The 16,201-nt window shown below is 47.2% G+C and overlaps 1 pseudogene; it reads left to right on the top strand.

Annotated features, from left to right (window-relative positions):
* Nucleotides 1-14,686: 14,686 nt before the first annotated feature.
* On the top strand, nucleotides 14,687-15,904 carry LOC123126254 (probable cytokinin riboside 5'-monophosphate phosphoribohydrolase LOGL5; annotated as a pseudogene).
* Nucleotides 15,905-16,201: the final 297 nt, after the last annotated feature.

Raw genomic sequence — 16,201 nt, 5'->3', positions numbered from 1 at the left:
GTGAACCAATTGTAAGTTGTCTGAAGTCAATTTTCATGGAGAAGAAAGGGAGGTTCCTAATTTTTTTGGGTGCCTGCACTTTCGGCCTTGCGTGACTATAGGCCCTTGGTCTATATGCGCATGGTGGACGTCTCGCCTAGATCGGTCTTCTCTCGATCTATTTCAAATCCAACTCATGGTTTTTAAAGACAAATGGAGATACTGTTGGAGGTGCTCTTATATATGAATGATACTTATTATTCGTTTTGGCTTTCCTGGATCGACAATATGGAATATACTAGTTGTTGATGCGATGGAATCATGTTGGATTGCCTCTCCCTCTCCAACAACAGCATCTAGCCACACATACATATAGGTGACTTTGTGCCATCCGTCCATGTTGATATGCCCCTTAATCGTCTCTGTCCCTCTAAAGCAAAAGGTAACTGTGTATGCAAGTGCTTCGATTGCGTAGACCACTACTAGTCACGTTTGTTGCATTATTGAGCTGATCAATCCCACTAGCTACTAGGAATGGTACGGAACAGAATCTTTGACGAGGAATTAATAAAGCTACCAAAATTAAGCTATGGTAATTAGCTCTTAGATTACTTTCGGGCAGATGATTAACAGCACATCATGCACCCCAACAGCAAAATCGAAACAATTTATCAGACAAAGCGTGTGGTTTTTATTATTGACGTGGACGGCATCGCTAGCCGTCCACCAAATAGTGACTGGATTTATCGATACAAATAGGAGAGTAGATCTTGCTTCCATCACCGAATATCGAGCCACAACAATTAAGACCCCGCAAAAAAAAACAATTAAGAACAATTTTTACAATCAAGTGCAACTAACTTAGTTAGTGTTTCACATCTTATTTGCATGATGAGTAATTTCTATATTGTTATCAAGCTAGTTTTTCACGAGGTGTGTTGATGTAACCTTTTTCTTTCTTTTCCTTTTCGTGAAAGGGTGTAACCTTTTCCTTCCTTACTTGTTTTTTTTCTAGGGGATTTTTCCTTACTTGTTTATAAGTAACGTGGACGTGCTTCTTTTTTGCGGGTAATGTAGACGTGCTTGCACACACACCACTAACACAAGACCCTCATGATTATGCTTCTAAACATGTATACATGTACACGTTTCAAACTGACAGAGACCGGTGCTTGTATAATTTTTTTGCCAAAAGGGATGGCAAAACTTGTTTAGCATGCATCATCAAGGATTACTTAATTCATGTTCTTTTGGCAGATTGTATATTGAAAAACAGTAAGAGGAAACCGCGTAGTTTGACCTAATTCCCTTAAGCACTCGAGAAAGACAAGAGTGAGATCATAGTTTACATTGATTGGACAGGGAGCTCGAAGGTGGTGGAAGATACACTAGGAACCCATGGGAGGACGCCACGTGTCCGAGTAGTATAGTTGTATACACTGCTAGTGAGCCAAGTCAGCCAAATAATTGAGTAGTAGAATGTTCCCCTACAGGCTTCAAGTCCTCTCCCAATCGACATAGCCAGCTCCAGCTTTCTTTCTTTTCTTTTCTCCTTTCTATAATTCAACCAACAGTTTGGTCTGTCAGATCGAGCACAATATAGTAGTATCTTATATTATGTGTGTGAGAGAGGGGTCACTTAACTAGCCAAGAATTTATATTTATAGACTGGGATCCACAGCTGGCTTGACTGACCGTGCATTGTACACCAGGACAAGACATTCAAGGCTGGCTAGAGATCGACCTTTCTTGTCTTGTTAAATTCGTCCGTCCAATCAGTAGAACGTCTAGTGTGGAAAATATTTAGCACCTAACATAATACTCGGTGTGAGCATTATTTGATACTTTTTTAGGGCATTCACGGTCACACAAAACTCAACCTCACGGAGACAAGTCTGCAAGTCCGCTCTCGTCATGAGTGTATGACCTCATGGTGATGCTTCGATGATGCGCCTGCGGGGATGGTGCTACGATTAGTGTTGTTCTGGCTCCAACCTCATCACGGCATCGACCCCCTGGGATGAGGCACCAAGAGCATCTACAGCAGGATACACCAAGTGTTACCCCTTAAAAGACCGCGAATGTGCCAGCGTCCGGCGCATCCGCGGGCATTGATAGGTCACATCTTAAATAATCATTTCACAATTGGTATCACAATTATCAAATCTCAAATCCATACAATTACATGCAACATAAAACCTAATCTAAGCGAAGTTCCTCCGGCTCTGTTGTGCCCATGTCCGGCGGCCAGCCGCACCCCTCGAAGTGTTAGCATTGGTCACCGGCAAGGTAGAGTAAGACATGGGACGTCGTCGGTGGATGTGAGGTCAACGATGGATCCGTCGTGGTCGGAGGCCGACATGTCCAGCACGATGCGGCTGTGGCGCCCGGGGTAGTAGACCATCCATCTCGATGCTGGAGAGTGTGACTCCACCACGCCAACGCCTGCCGCGGCCTCCCTCGCACGGCGGGCACGCCGTGCCATACCTTCACCAGACGGGTTACGGATGGCCTCGTCGTTGGTGCGACAATGAAGGGGCTGCAGGTCTACCATGGTGTTTGGACGCCGGACGGACCGCACAGCCTCCGGCGAGGCAGCGACGACCCGCCATGCGCTGGATCCACGCACCATTTGGGCGGACGTGGTAGATTCCCAGTGGATCGAGTCCAACAGCTGCCAGGCATTCTACTCACGGTGGATGTGCCGACGGTCATCTCCTTCTCAAACCCGACTGGGATGTAGTCCCAGTTCACAAATTGGCTGAGGAGGACTTGATCCGCCGCCTGCCATGCCGGAGAAGGGCTGAGATCGCCGAAAGTGAGCTTGGGGGCGGATGGGAGTGAAATGGAGTGGAGTGGACTGGCTAGGATTGGGTCCGGCAATCGGATATGGATGAATATATGTGGGGTTGTGGTGGGCCAGCATGGCCGGCTCCGATGTGGCAGATGCGCCCGGCCTCACCATATTCGCCACAGATTTGGGCTGGATATGACGGGTGTCTGTCAGCTCGGGCATTTGAGGCCGGTTTGAGGCACCCGTCTGGGTTCCTTTTTTTTTTGACCGGTCACTGACAGGGCAGTTAGACCGGGTGTTTGAGAGGGGTTTGAGTCGCCCGGCTATAGACGTTCTAACAGCTTTGGTTCCTACGGGTTGCACTAGTAGAAAAAGGGGCTTTACCCCGGTTGATAAGGGCCTTTTGTCCCGGTTTTCGAACCGGGACTAAAGGGTCGTTACTAAAGCCCTAACCCTTTAGTCTCGGTTCTTACACGAACCGGGACAGAAGGTCCTCTACGTGGCCGCTGCTGCCAGCCCAGGTAGGGGGCCTTTGGTCCCGGTTGGTGACCAATAGGCAGGGCCTTTTGTCCCGGTTGGTGTCACCAACCGGGACCAATAGGCATCCACGCGTCAGCATTTCATGGGCTGGGGTTTTTGTTTTTTTTAAGGGGGGGAGGTTGGGGGGTTTTGGGGGGTTAATTTAGGTGTTTCATATATTGTGTTAGCTAGCTAATTAATAGAGAGAAGTGTCCTCTCTTATCTCCGTGCTTGGTCGACGCTACGTACTATATACGTATGGAGAGGAGTAGACACGCTAGCTAGTAAGCAAATGAAGGAAACAGAAGATCGTCATGAACATATGCATACAGAGAGAAGTGATATCGACCACCTCTCCTTCTCCGAGAGATTGGTCGAACAACAAGTTCTCGTATATCTATCTGACACTACCGGCTACATATATACAATAATTATCTCTTACAATATAATCTCCTAATTAAATTGTAAGAACACAGGGTCCACATAGTATTCTCCGTTTTTAGCGATCACGTGGTCAAGGAAGAATGCCGCCAATTCCTCTTGAATTGCTCGCATACGATCTGGTGCTAGGAGTTCATCCCGCATCCGAAAGATCTAATTTGAAGAAGGGGGTCAATACATATATATATATACATATATATATATATATATACATATATATATATATATATACATATATATATATATATATATGAATAAATGAAACTCGACACAAATGATGGTAATAAAATAAAATTGTGAATGTTATTGCTTACACACTTCATATTGTTCGTCAGAGTAGCCCCGTTCATAGGTCGTGTGGCGAATAGACTCGCAAACGTAGTATCCACAGAAATCATTCCCTTGTTCCTGCCACAACCACTTTACAAGAAATAGAGGGCAATCTAACTGATAAGCAAGCATGCTAAATGGTATTGATGAAACTAGCGCTTGAATCACTAGGAGATGTGCGGAACATGCTATTATAGTACTTACTTTCGGGTGTCTAAATTGCAGCTTCTTCGGCAGTCCCGGAGCTTTTGTGGTGAATTTTCTCCAAACCCTGCCAGACAAAGAAAACAATTACTTGATATCAGGAAATGAACAAAGTTGCTGATATGGTGGATAATGATCGATTTAACTTACTTCTCGAGCATTTGAGTCATGTCCGCATAGTCCTGGGGATCTTTTCGTCTCGAGTCTAAGACGGTTACTACTCCCTGCTCAAGCTTAATCTGTAGGAGAATATAGTGGAAGCTGCGCATGCATCCCATCAGACTCTCTGCAGGTTTTCATGTACCAATCATGTAATCTTCGCATCATCGGTGTTAGAGATCTTTCATCTCTGACGAGAGGCTTCCCATAATGGTATTTGTGTTCGTCCACCTCCATGATTTCATAATGTACATCGTCGGGCAGGTAATCTTCAAGATTGCTATAACCGGCCACCATCCTCGGATCATTAGCGACGATGTCTTTAGACACCTTGAGCGGGGGGCACGATTAGTTCGCTTGTTCGCCGAGCTGGGCAATTTTTTTCCCAGCTCGTCGTTCTTTTAACCTTTGATCACTGACAGTACTTCCCGACCGCTCCGCTTCGACAAATGTCTTTGCAATAATGCGCTCATAGTTGCCTTTCGGCGGAGACTTTGGTGGTTTTGTCAGGGCAGCCAGAGTGCGCTTCGCTTTCACCAGATCTACCTTCTCCTCCGGAGGTGGATGTTTCTTTGCTTTCACCCCTTGAAAGAAGTTTGTCACTTCGGCTCGCACGATCTTCGCGTTCTCCTCCAGGGTCCTCTCGTATGGTAACTTCTCTGGAGTCTTCAGAGAAGGACCGAATCTGTATTGCCTCCCGCCTCTGGCAGCTGTACTGCTAGACACCGGCTGAGCAGACGGAGCGGCTGCGGCTGTCTTCTTTCCTTGCTTACGAGGCGGAGGAGAAGGACTACGACCCGCCGGAGCAGCCGGAGCGGCGGCGGGTCTCTTCCGCCCTTGCTGACGAGGCGGAGAAGGAGGAGGCTGGCTGCTCTGGCGCGCCGGCGCAGGCGGAGAAGGAGGCGGAGTGCCGCCACGCGCCGGAGAAGGAGGGTGAGTGCCCTGATCACTCGCCGGAGGAGGAGGCGGAGTGCCGCCACGCGCCGGAGAAGGAGGCTGAGTGCCCTGATCACTCGCCGGAGGAGGAGGCGGAGTGCCCTTACTCGCCGGAGGCGTCCAGTTCGGAAGGTTGATGAGCTCCTTCCGCCATAGGCATGGAGTCTTCAGAGCAGAACCCAGCCGAGTCTGACCTTCACCGGTAGGGTGGTCAAGCTGGAGGTCCTCAAATCCCTCCGTTATTTCATCCACCATCACCCTAGCATATCCTTCTGGAATTGGCCGGCAGTGGTAGGTTGCGCCGGGTTCAGGAGGTAAAACAGAGCCAACAGCCGCCTTGACTTTGAAGTTCTGCCATTGCGTCATAAGCTGGCAATGTTGAGACTCCGTGATAGCATCCACGGGGTAGCTAGCAGGAGCCGTCAAGACATGCTCCGGCTGAAGCAGCTCGGTGGAAGCCACGCTACTTCTCCGCTAAGATGGTGGGGTAGCTTCGGGGGTAGTTTCGGCATGTCGATTGCCGTCTCGTTCCTCTACCGCTTGAACCCTTTCGTGCAGCTTCTGAATTTGGGTCTGCTCCACTTTTTTCCTCCTCTCCTGGCTTTTGTAACCGCCTGCGTCCGGAAAACCAGCCTTCCACGGAACGGAGCCTGGCGTGCCTCGTGTCCGTCCAGGGTGCTCAGGATTCCCGAGGGCCATTGTGAGCTCGTCGTTCTCTCTTTCTGGAACGAACGTCCCTTCCTGCGCTGCATCGATATAGTGCTGAAGCCTCTTGACTGGTATTCTCAAAAGCTCGTCCGTCCAAACGCACCTCCCTGATACAGGGTCCAATTTTTCGCCAGCCCCGAAGAACCAAGTTCGGCAACGGTCTGGCCAGTTCATTGTCTGTGGTTCGATCCCTTTATCAAGCAGATCATTCTCAGCCTTGGCCCACTTAGGCCGGGCTTTGAGGTAGCCACCTGACCCCGTGCGATGGTGAAGTTTCTTCTTCGCAACATTCTTCTTGTTTGTCGCTGACATCTTCTTACTCTTTTCCGATGTCTTGTGGGCCACAAATGCGGGCCAGTGATCTCTGATCTTCTCATACCGGCCGATGAATTCTGGTGTCTCTTCTTTGTCGACAAACGTTTTCAGCTCATTCTTCCACCTCCTGACTAGGTCTGCCATCTTCTTAAGAGCATGAGACTTGATTAATTGCTCTTTAACTGGCTTCTCTGGATCCTCCTCTGGCGGTAGGGTGAAATTTGCCTTCAGCTCAGTCCATAGATCATCTTTCTACATATCATTGACATAAGACACCTCAGGGTCTTCCTTCTTAGGCTTATACCATTGGTGGATGCTGATCGGGATCTTGTCCCTAACAAGAACCCCGCACTGAGCAGCAAATGCATCCTTTGTCCGGATGGGTTCAATCGGTTGGCCGTCGCGCGCAATTGCTGTGATCTCAAACCTTTCATCCGAGCGCAACTTTCTCTTTGGGCCTCGTCTCTTTACTGAAGTTGTGCTCGATCCGGAGGGCTAGAAAAAAGAAGAAAGACGAGAGTTAATTAATATGTGTACATACCGAAACAATGAATGCATCAATTAGCTAGTCAGCACAGGCTTAACTAATATATTTACCTGGCCGGACTCTGTTCGGTCACCGGAGCCGTCACCACGAGCTCCTTCTTGCACCAGCATTGGGTCACAGGAGCCATCATAATCATGTCTTTCCTCCTCCACTCTTCGATCACCGTAGCTTGCTTCTTCACCCTGTTCTTCTAGACCATCATTGTCGTTAAGATACAACAAGATATCACCTCCGGCTAAGATTATGTCCCCCAACACCTCTTCTGCTTGCTCGTCTCGTCCGTGTTCCATTGTTTCTGCAAATATTACAACATGGCAATTATTACACAAACATGACAGCAGGTGGATATATTAGTGCAAACGTAGACCTAGCTTATTCCGGGTTTGGGGTGACCTCGGCAACGCTTCAAGGGTAGGGGCGCGGCGGGAGGGGGTAGGAGACCGAAATCGTTTTTTTCTAGGGTTTGGGTGTCCTCGAGAGTTTTGGTCGAGCGAGAGGGCCGGGGGGTGCTCCCGTGGTGTAAGTTATCATTGTCGAGAGGGGGTATAAATATCGACCGTCCATCATGTCGAAGTTATCTGGGAGGGAGTTATATATATCGACAACGACGACATACATACATGGGAAAATAATGTTATCGGGGAGGGGGTATATCGACAACGACATACCCGATTAAAAATAAGAAGACGAAGAAGAAATAAAAAGAGGAGAAGAAGAAAGGAATAGAGGAGAAGATCGAAGAAAAAAAGAAGAAAAAGAAGAGGAGAAGAAGAAAGGAATAGAGGAGAAGAAGAAAAAATAGAATTTTTTCTTCTTCTCCTCTATTCCTTTCTTCTTCTCCTCTTCTTTTTCTTCTTTTTTCCTCTTCTTGTTTATTTCTCCTCTTCTTCCTCTCCTCTTCTTCTCCTTTCTTCCTCTTCTTATTTTCTTTTTTCCTATCCTTCTTTTTCTTCTTCTTCCTTTTCTTCCTAGCTAGATATATAAAACTTTTCTAAAAATGTAACTTTTGCATATATATAAAACTTTTTCTTCTCTTCCTTGTTCCTTCTCTTCCTTCTTTTCCTAAATATATAAAACTTTTCTAAAAATGAAACTAACCTAAAATGGACTAAATCAGAGAACATATATAGATAAAACTTTTCTAAAAATCTATGTTTTGCATACATGAACATATATACACACAAAGAACATACATACATATATACATTTTTATAAAAATGCAAAAAACAAAAAATCTGAAAAGAGGACATATAATCAGATATACACACATACATATACTCACACATATACATATAATCTGGAAAAAAACATCATATATATGTGAAAAAAAATAGGGAGGCAGGGGGCGGCGCCGGCCTGACCAAAGGAGAGGTGCGGTGTGGTCGGGGCAGGGGTAGAGGCACGACGCGCGTCGGGTAGAGGGCGGCGACGGCGGCGTGGTCGGGGCAGGGGCGACGGCGGCGTGGTCGATCAGGGCAGGGCGAGGCAGAGGCACGGCGAGGGCCTGCGGCGTGGTCGGGGCAGGGGCGCGCGGCGTGGTCGGGGTGGGCCGACGGCGTGGTCGGGGCGGGCCGACGGCGGCGTGGTCGGGGCAGGGCGGCTGCGTCAACGAGGCAGAGGGCGGCGACGGCGTCGACGGGGCGAGCTCGGGCAGCCTGGCGGCGTCGTCGGGGCGGGGCAACTGCAGAGATGAATCTGAAAAACGCTGAGTGTTTTCTTATATACTCAGAGCATTGGTCCCGGTTCGTGGCACCAACCGGGACCAATGCCCCCCTTTAGTCCCGGTTGGTGCCACCAACCGGGACCAAAGGCCTCTTTTCAGCAGCCCAAAGGGCGGGAAGCGGTGGCCTTTGGTCCCGGTTCATGGCACCAACCGGGACTAAAGGGGGGCATTGGTCCCGGTTGGTGCCACGAACCGGTACGCATGCCCCCCTTTAGTCCCAGTTGGTGGCACCAACCGGGACCAAAAGCCTTGTGCTGCCCCGCGTCAAAAGTTTAGTCCCACCTCGCTAGTTGAGAGAGCTCGAGAGTGGTTTATAAGCGCTGCTGCGCCCACCCTCTCGAGCTCCTCTCAGCTGCAGGCTTTCGGGCCTAACCGTTCTCTTTGCCTGTGGAGCCTACTGGGCCTTCTGCGGGCCTGAATCCTGGCCGATGGATGGGTTTCAAGTCGTATTCAGGCCGTGGTGGCCCAGTAGATGGCACTTTTTTTCTTTGTTGCTTTATTTATTTTATTTTGTTTCTACTTACAACAAAATACTTACTGTTGCTATTTTTATTTATTTTATTAAAGTTTATTTTTTAATTCTTTTGCTTTTAGGTCACAAAAATTATAAACTTTCTGTTAGTGCCATTAGTTTTAAAATTTGAATAGTTTAAATTTGAATTCTTTGAAATTTGTGTGAATCACTTGTTTGTGATTAACTTTACTATAAAAATAGATTTTGGAGTGATTCTTTTTCCTGCTACTTAATATTACTGTGTTTTATGATTCTATTCAAAAACAGATTTTTTTATTTTAGTTTCTAACAAAAAAAATCTTTATGATAATGCTTTTTGCTATTAAAGTTTCTAACAAAAACATTCTTTTGGCTATTGGAGTTTTATAAAAGCTTTTTAGTTGATTCTTTTGGCTATTGAAGAATATTATAGTTTTGTTTTAGTTGATCATAACAGCATATTTTAATTGATTATTTTTAGTTCATTCTTTTTGCTATTAGTTCATGAGCTATAAATGACCCTGAAATTGAAAAGCACTACAAATGAACTCTGAAAAGGTTGAAAGTTGGCATGGTGTCATCATTTCACCCACATAGCATGTGCTAAAAAGTTGAGAAGGTTACGGCAAAAACTGGATGCACTTCGTGTACAAAATGGACAATCTCTTTCGAAGTATCAGGATTCCGGACGAAAACTCATCTGTTACAATAGGCATTTCAAATGAACTACAAAAAGGTTGAAAGTTGGCATGGTATCATCATAATAGTTGTGGAGAGAAAGTCTTCACTTTTTCTTCGCTTGTGTCCTTTGCTTATTGTGCCGTAACCATGGATAATCTTCATCGTTTATCAGGATGCTTGGATCAGCCTTGACTTTGAAGGAAGGAATTTCATGGAACTTTTCATAATCTTCAGACATGTCTGTCTTGCCCTCCACTCCCACGATGTCCCTTTTTCCTGAAAGAACTATGTGGCGCTTTGGCTCATCGTATGATGTATTCGCTTCCTTATCTTTTTTTTTCTCGGTCTGGTAGACATGTCCTTCACATAGATAACCTGTGCCACATCATTGGCTAGGACGAACGGTTCGTCAGTGTAGCCAAGATTGTTCCGATCCACTGTTGTCATTCCGTACTGTGGGTCTACCTGTACCCCGCCTCCTGACAGATTGACCCATTTGCACTTAAACAAAGGGACCTTAAAATCATGTCCGTAGTCAAGTTCCCATATGTCCACTATGTAACCATAATATGTGTCCTTTCCCCTCTCGGTTGCTGCATCAAAGCGGATACCGCTGTTTTGGTTGGTGCTCTTTTGATCTTGGGCGATCGTGTAAAATGTATTCCCATTTATCTCGTATCCTTTGTAAGTCAATACAGTCAAAGATGGTCCCCTGGACAACGAGTACAGCTCATCACAAACAGTGTTGTCACCTCTGAGACGTGTTTCCAACCAACTGCTGAAAGTCCTGATGTGTTCACATGTAATCCAGTCGTCGCACTGCTCCGGGTGTTTGGAGCGCAGACTGTTCTTGTGTTCATCGACATACGGGGTCACCAAGGTAGAGTTTTGTAGAACTGTATAGTGTGCTTGAGACCAAGAATATCCGTCCCTGCATATTATTGAGTCCCCTCCAAGCGTGCCTTTTCCAGTCAGTCTCCCCTCATACCGCGATTTAGGGAGACCTATCTTCTTAAGGCCAGGAATGAAGTCAACACAAAACCCATTGACATCCTCTGTTTGATGGCCCATGGAGATGCTTCCTTCTGGCCTAGCGCGGTTACGGACATATTTCATTAGGACTCCCATGAACCTCTCAAAGGGGAACATATTGTGTAGAAATACGGGCCCCAGAATGACAATCTCGTCGACTAGATGAACTAGGACGTGCGTCATGATATTAAAGAAGGATGGTGGGAACACCAGCTCGAAACTGACAAGACATTGCGCCACATCACTCCTTAGCCTTGGTATGATTTCTGGATCGATCACCTTCTGAGAGATTGCATTGAGGAATGCACATAGCTTCACAATGGCTAATCGGACGTTTTCCGGTAGAAGCCCCCTCAATGCAACCGGAAGCAGTTGCGTCATAATCACGTGGCAGTCATGCGACTTTAGGTTCTGGAACTTTTTCTCTGGCATATTTATTATTCCCTTTATATTCGACGAGAAGCCAGTCGGGACCTTCATACTGAGCAGGCATTCAAAGAAGATTTGTTTCTCTTCTTTCGTAAGAGCGTAGCTGGTAGGACCTTCATATTGCTTCGGAGGCATGCCGTCTTTTTCGTGCAAACGTTGCAGGTCCTCCCGTGCCTCAGGTGTATCTTTTGTCTTCCCATACACGCCCAAGAAGCCTAGCAGGTTCACGCAAAGGTTCTTCATCACGTGCATCACGTTGATTGAAGAGCGGACCTCTAGCTCTTTCCAGTAGGGTAGGTCCCAAAATATAGATTTCTTATTCCACATGGGTGCGTGTCCCTCAGCGTCATTCGGAACAGCTAGTCCGTCGGGACCCTTTCCAAAGATTACGTGTAAATCATTGACCATAGCAAGTATGTGATCACCGGTACGCATGGCGGGCTTCTTCCGGTGATCTGCCTCGCCTTTGAAATGCTTGCCTTTCTTTCGACATTGATGGTTGGTCGGAAGAAATCGACGATGGCCCAGGTACACATTCTTCCTGCATTTGTCCAGGTATATACTTTCAGTGTCATCTAAATAGTGCGTGTATGTGTGGTATCCCTTGTTTGTCTGTCCTGAAAGGTTACTGAGCATTGTGGAGTGCTCTGCTGTGGCGATGGGGTATATATAGAGGAAACTCAATTTGTCCAAGTAAACTCATTTTTTTTTATTTTTTTCCTTCAAGTAATTGTTTTCTTCTTCAACTAAATTTAACCTTTCGACAATAGGGTCGGTTGGAATTTCCGGTTCAACCACCTCCTAGATAAATAAAATCTATGTCACGTTGGTCGGCATATTTGTCATAAACAATAAATGAACCAAATAATTATAAAAAGATAATATATACCACATCCGAATCATAGACAGGACGAGGGCCGACGGGGGCGGATACCAAAACCATCGCACTATGCAATAAGAAGGAATAATAAAAGTAACAAAATTAGACAAGTATCTATCTAAAGTAAGAATATTTTTTTCTTTCAGAAAGAAGATAAGAACAAGAGGCTCACCACGGTGGTGCTGGCGACGAGATCGGCGCGGGCGATCGACGGCGGTGAAGACGGGGACGGGACGTGACGGACCGCTAAACCTAGACAAATCTCGGGGAAAATGGAGCTCGGAGGTCGAGTTTTGAGAGGAGAAAGATTAACTAGTGTGGCTCAGACATTTCATCGAACACCTCATGTGCATAGGAGGTGAGCTAGAGCACCCAAATGCCCTCCCCTCGCCGGCCAGAAAAAACAGAGCACTGTGGAGTGCTCTGCTGTGGCGATGGGGTATATATAGGAAACTCATTGGTCCCGGTTCGTGGCACCAACCGGGACTAAAGGGGGGGCATTGGTCCCGGTTGGTACCACGAACCGGTACGCATGCCCCCCTTTAGTCCCGGTTGGTGGCACCAACCGGGACCAAAGGCCTTGTGCTGCCCCGCGTCAAAATTTTAGTCCCACCTTGCTAGTTGAGGGAGCTCGAGAGTGGTTTATAAGCGCTGATGCGCCCACCCTCTCGAGCTCCTCTCAACAGCAGGCTTTCAGGCCTAACTGTTCTCTTTGCCTGTGGGGACTACTGGGCCTTCTGCGGGCCTGAATCCTGGCCCATGGATGGGTTTCAAGTCGTATTCAGGCCGTGGTGGCCCAGTAGGTGGCATAATTTTTTTCCCTGTTTTTTGTTTTCTCTTTTGCTTTATTTATTTTGTTTTGTTTCTACTTACAACAAAAAACTTATTTATTTTATTCCATTTTGTTTCCAATTACTTATGTATTTTACTTTATTTATTTTATTTTTATTTATTTTACTGCTGCTATTTTTATTTATTTTACTGCTGCTATTTTTATTTATTTTATTAAGGTTTATTTATTTTATTAAGGTTTATTTATTTTATTTACTATAGTTTATTTTATTTTATTTTATTAAGGTTTATTTATTTTTATTTATTTTATTAAGGTTTATTTAGTTTATTTACTATAAAAAAATAAACATAGATGCGCCTATAGAGAAAATTCAACCTAAATTCATAATAAATTTCTATGAAATTCAAAGAAATTTACTCTGAATTTAGGTCAAATTCCCTGTATAAGGGCATCTGTTTTCATTTTGAGAGGAGCTCAACAAGGCAGAGAGGGACGGGCTTATAAACCGGTGTGAGCGCCCTTCGGTTGGCGAGGTGGGACTAAACTCTGATCGCAACTAGGACCAACCCTTTAGTCCCGGTTTGTGGTATGAACCGGGACTAAAGGGTGAGCCTCTGGTCCCGGTTCAAGCCACCAACCGGGACCAATGGTGGTGGGCCAGGAGCGAGGCCCATTGGTCCCGGTTTGTCCCACCAACCGGGACCAAAGGGGCCGGACGAACCGGGACCAATGCCCCCATGAGGCCCGGCAGGCCCCTGGCCGCACGAACCGGGACCAATGCTTACATTAGTCCCGGTTCGTGACTGAACCGGGACTAATGTGAATATTGCCCTGTGACCAAAGCCCAGTTTTCTACTAGTGTTGTCACATATGGCTTTTTGGATATGTGGTTTCGAGGTGGCTATGCTATCTTATCTATGGTGTTGATGTTGGCAAAGCCTCTACTTTCGTCCTAGTGCAATCCAAAATCTTTAAAATAGTTGGATTTTTCCATAATCTCAGGATTTTGGGTAATCCCTCAAAAGAAAATGTTTGGAGTTAAAAGAGTGCCCCTGTTGCAACAGGTTATTACGACAAGAATGCCACCGAGCCACCCACGTCCGGTACAGAAGAAGATGAGTGAGCGCATGGGCCTCAATGCCCTATCTGTTTGCATCGCTTGAACTCGAGCAGGGCCAGCGCTAGGGTTCCAACGCCGCCGCCAGCCCCGCCTCACTGCCCTGGACCTCGCCGCCGCCACACCTGACTCCCAATGCAGCCCATCTCAAACTGCGGCGGCAGATTCTCAGCACACAACTCTTTCTAAAATCTCAAATTGTAATATCAAAAATGAACTCGACGGCATATTCTAGGGGAAGTATATTCTGGGAGCATTTTGCAGAATTTTGATTCTGTAGAATCATGCGCGAAAAGGACTGAGCCTTAATTGCACTACACAAACACGCTTGGATAGGTAGATATGCAACAGTATGTTATTGTGCATTTACTATTACTTATATTGATTAATGGACAGCAGAAAAAATAACTAATTTATCAAGTAGTCTGTCGTACTAATTCTGAACTAGCTAGCTGGCTACTTAGCAAGGAGATTAATCAAATACTAGTGCTAAGGCAGAGAGAGACAAGAGAGGAGATTGCCAAGAATCCTCTCTGGCCACTAGCTACAGCTTAACTAGCAACAAAAAATTAAGTTGGGCTGGCAGGTAGGCTTATTATACCAACATCCAAGCAGCTAGGAGGAGGAGGAAGACGACCAAGCTAGACCAGCCTATATATATGCACCGCACCTTAGCTACCTTTTGCTTCCCTTCCCTTCCGCCCACCTAGATTCTACCTGCATCAAGCAGCTAGTACGTGCGCGCAGCTGCCGGCACAGTCAAGGCGATCGATGGATAGAGATCCCATGGAGGCACCGACGTCTACGACGGGGGCGCTGGCTATGCCAACGCTGGCGCCGGCGGGCAACAACAGCGGCAAGAAGGCGTCGCGGTTCAGGCGGGTATGCGTGTTCTGTGGGAGCAGCGCAGGGAGGAAGGCGGCGTACCAGGCGGCAGCGGTGCAGCTCGGGCAGCAGCTGGTGGAGCGCGGCATCGACCTCGTGTACGGCGGCGGCAGCGTGGGTCTCATGGGCCTGGTGTCCCGCGCCGTGCACGGCGGCGGCGGGCGCGTCACGGGCGTGGTGCCTCGGTCGGTTCTCCCGCTGGAGCTGATCGGCGAGACGCCCGGCGGGGAGGAGGTGAAGGCGGTGTCGGGCATGCACCAGCGCAAGGCCGAGATGGCCCGCCGCGCCGACGCCTTCGTCGCGCTCCCCGGCGGCTACGGCACGCTGGAGGAGCTGCTTGAGGTCATCACCTGGGCGCAGCTCGGCATCCACGACAAGCCGGTTAGTCACCTCACCCTATGAACTCGCAAAGAACATATTTTTCTGTATAGTTTCGTGCAAAATTGTGATGATTTTGTTGGCTTTCGTGATGAGTTTGATCGAGGTGAATGAATTTTGTGAACTGTAGGTGGGATTGTTAAACGTGGACGGGTACTACGACTCGCTGCTGGCGTTCATCGACAGGGCGGTGGAGGAGGGGTTCGTGGCGCCGGCGGCGCGGCACATCATCGTGGCGGCGCCCACGCCCAGTGAGCTGCTCGCCGCGCTGGAGGAGTACGTGCCGCACACCACGACGCCTCCTCCGTCAAGCTCAGCTGGGAGTCGTCCGTGGACACCATGACCTGCTTACCATCCAAGCCCGATATCTCTCGCTAGCTAGCTAGCCTGGCTTGTATACTAGCCTAGGATGGAGCTACCTGCTCAACTACACAATTAAGATTGACATACATTTATACATCAGATGATATATTCATCCAACCAACCGTACGCGTATTCATACTGATATCATGAACTTTTTGTAGACATAGACTACTTGGTATATTGATCAATTGATGATTACTCTGTGACTTGTATATGAATGTGTGTTCTTGCCTGCTTTGGCTAGCTTGTGCTAGTATGTGGTATCTTTTGTTCCCATTTCTGGGGGAGATGCTGATTCCCATTCGGGGGTTCTTGGCAACCACACACGTACGTATGTACTACAACACATTATGTGTTGCATTGCAAAAAGGTAGATCGATGATGGATGTGGCCACCTCCCCAACAGTCGGAAAAGGTGGATCCATTCAGTCATTCATTCATATCCCTGTCTACCTGCAGTAGCTACAACTTGCAGCTTTACCCGTGTGGCGCCGT

This window comes from Triticum aestivum, chromosome 5D, assembly GCF_018294505.1.
Source record: "Triticum aestivum cultivar Chinese Spring chromosome 5D, IWGSC CS RefSeq v2.1, whole genome shotgun sequence".
NCBI lineage: Eukaryota > Viridiplantae > Streptophyta > Magnoliopsida > Poales > Poaceae > Triticum > Triticum aestivum.
Note: the sequence above shows the minus strand (reverse complement) of the source record. Positions and strands in the feature narration are given on the sequence as shown.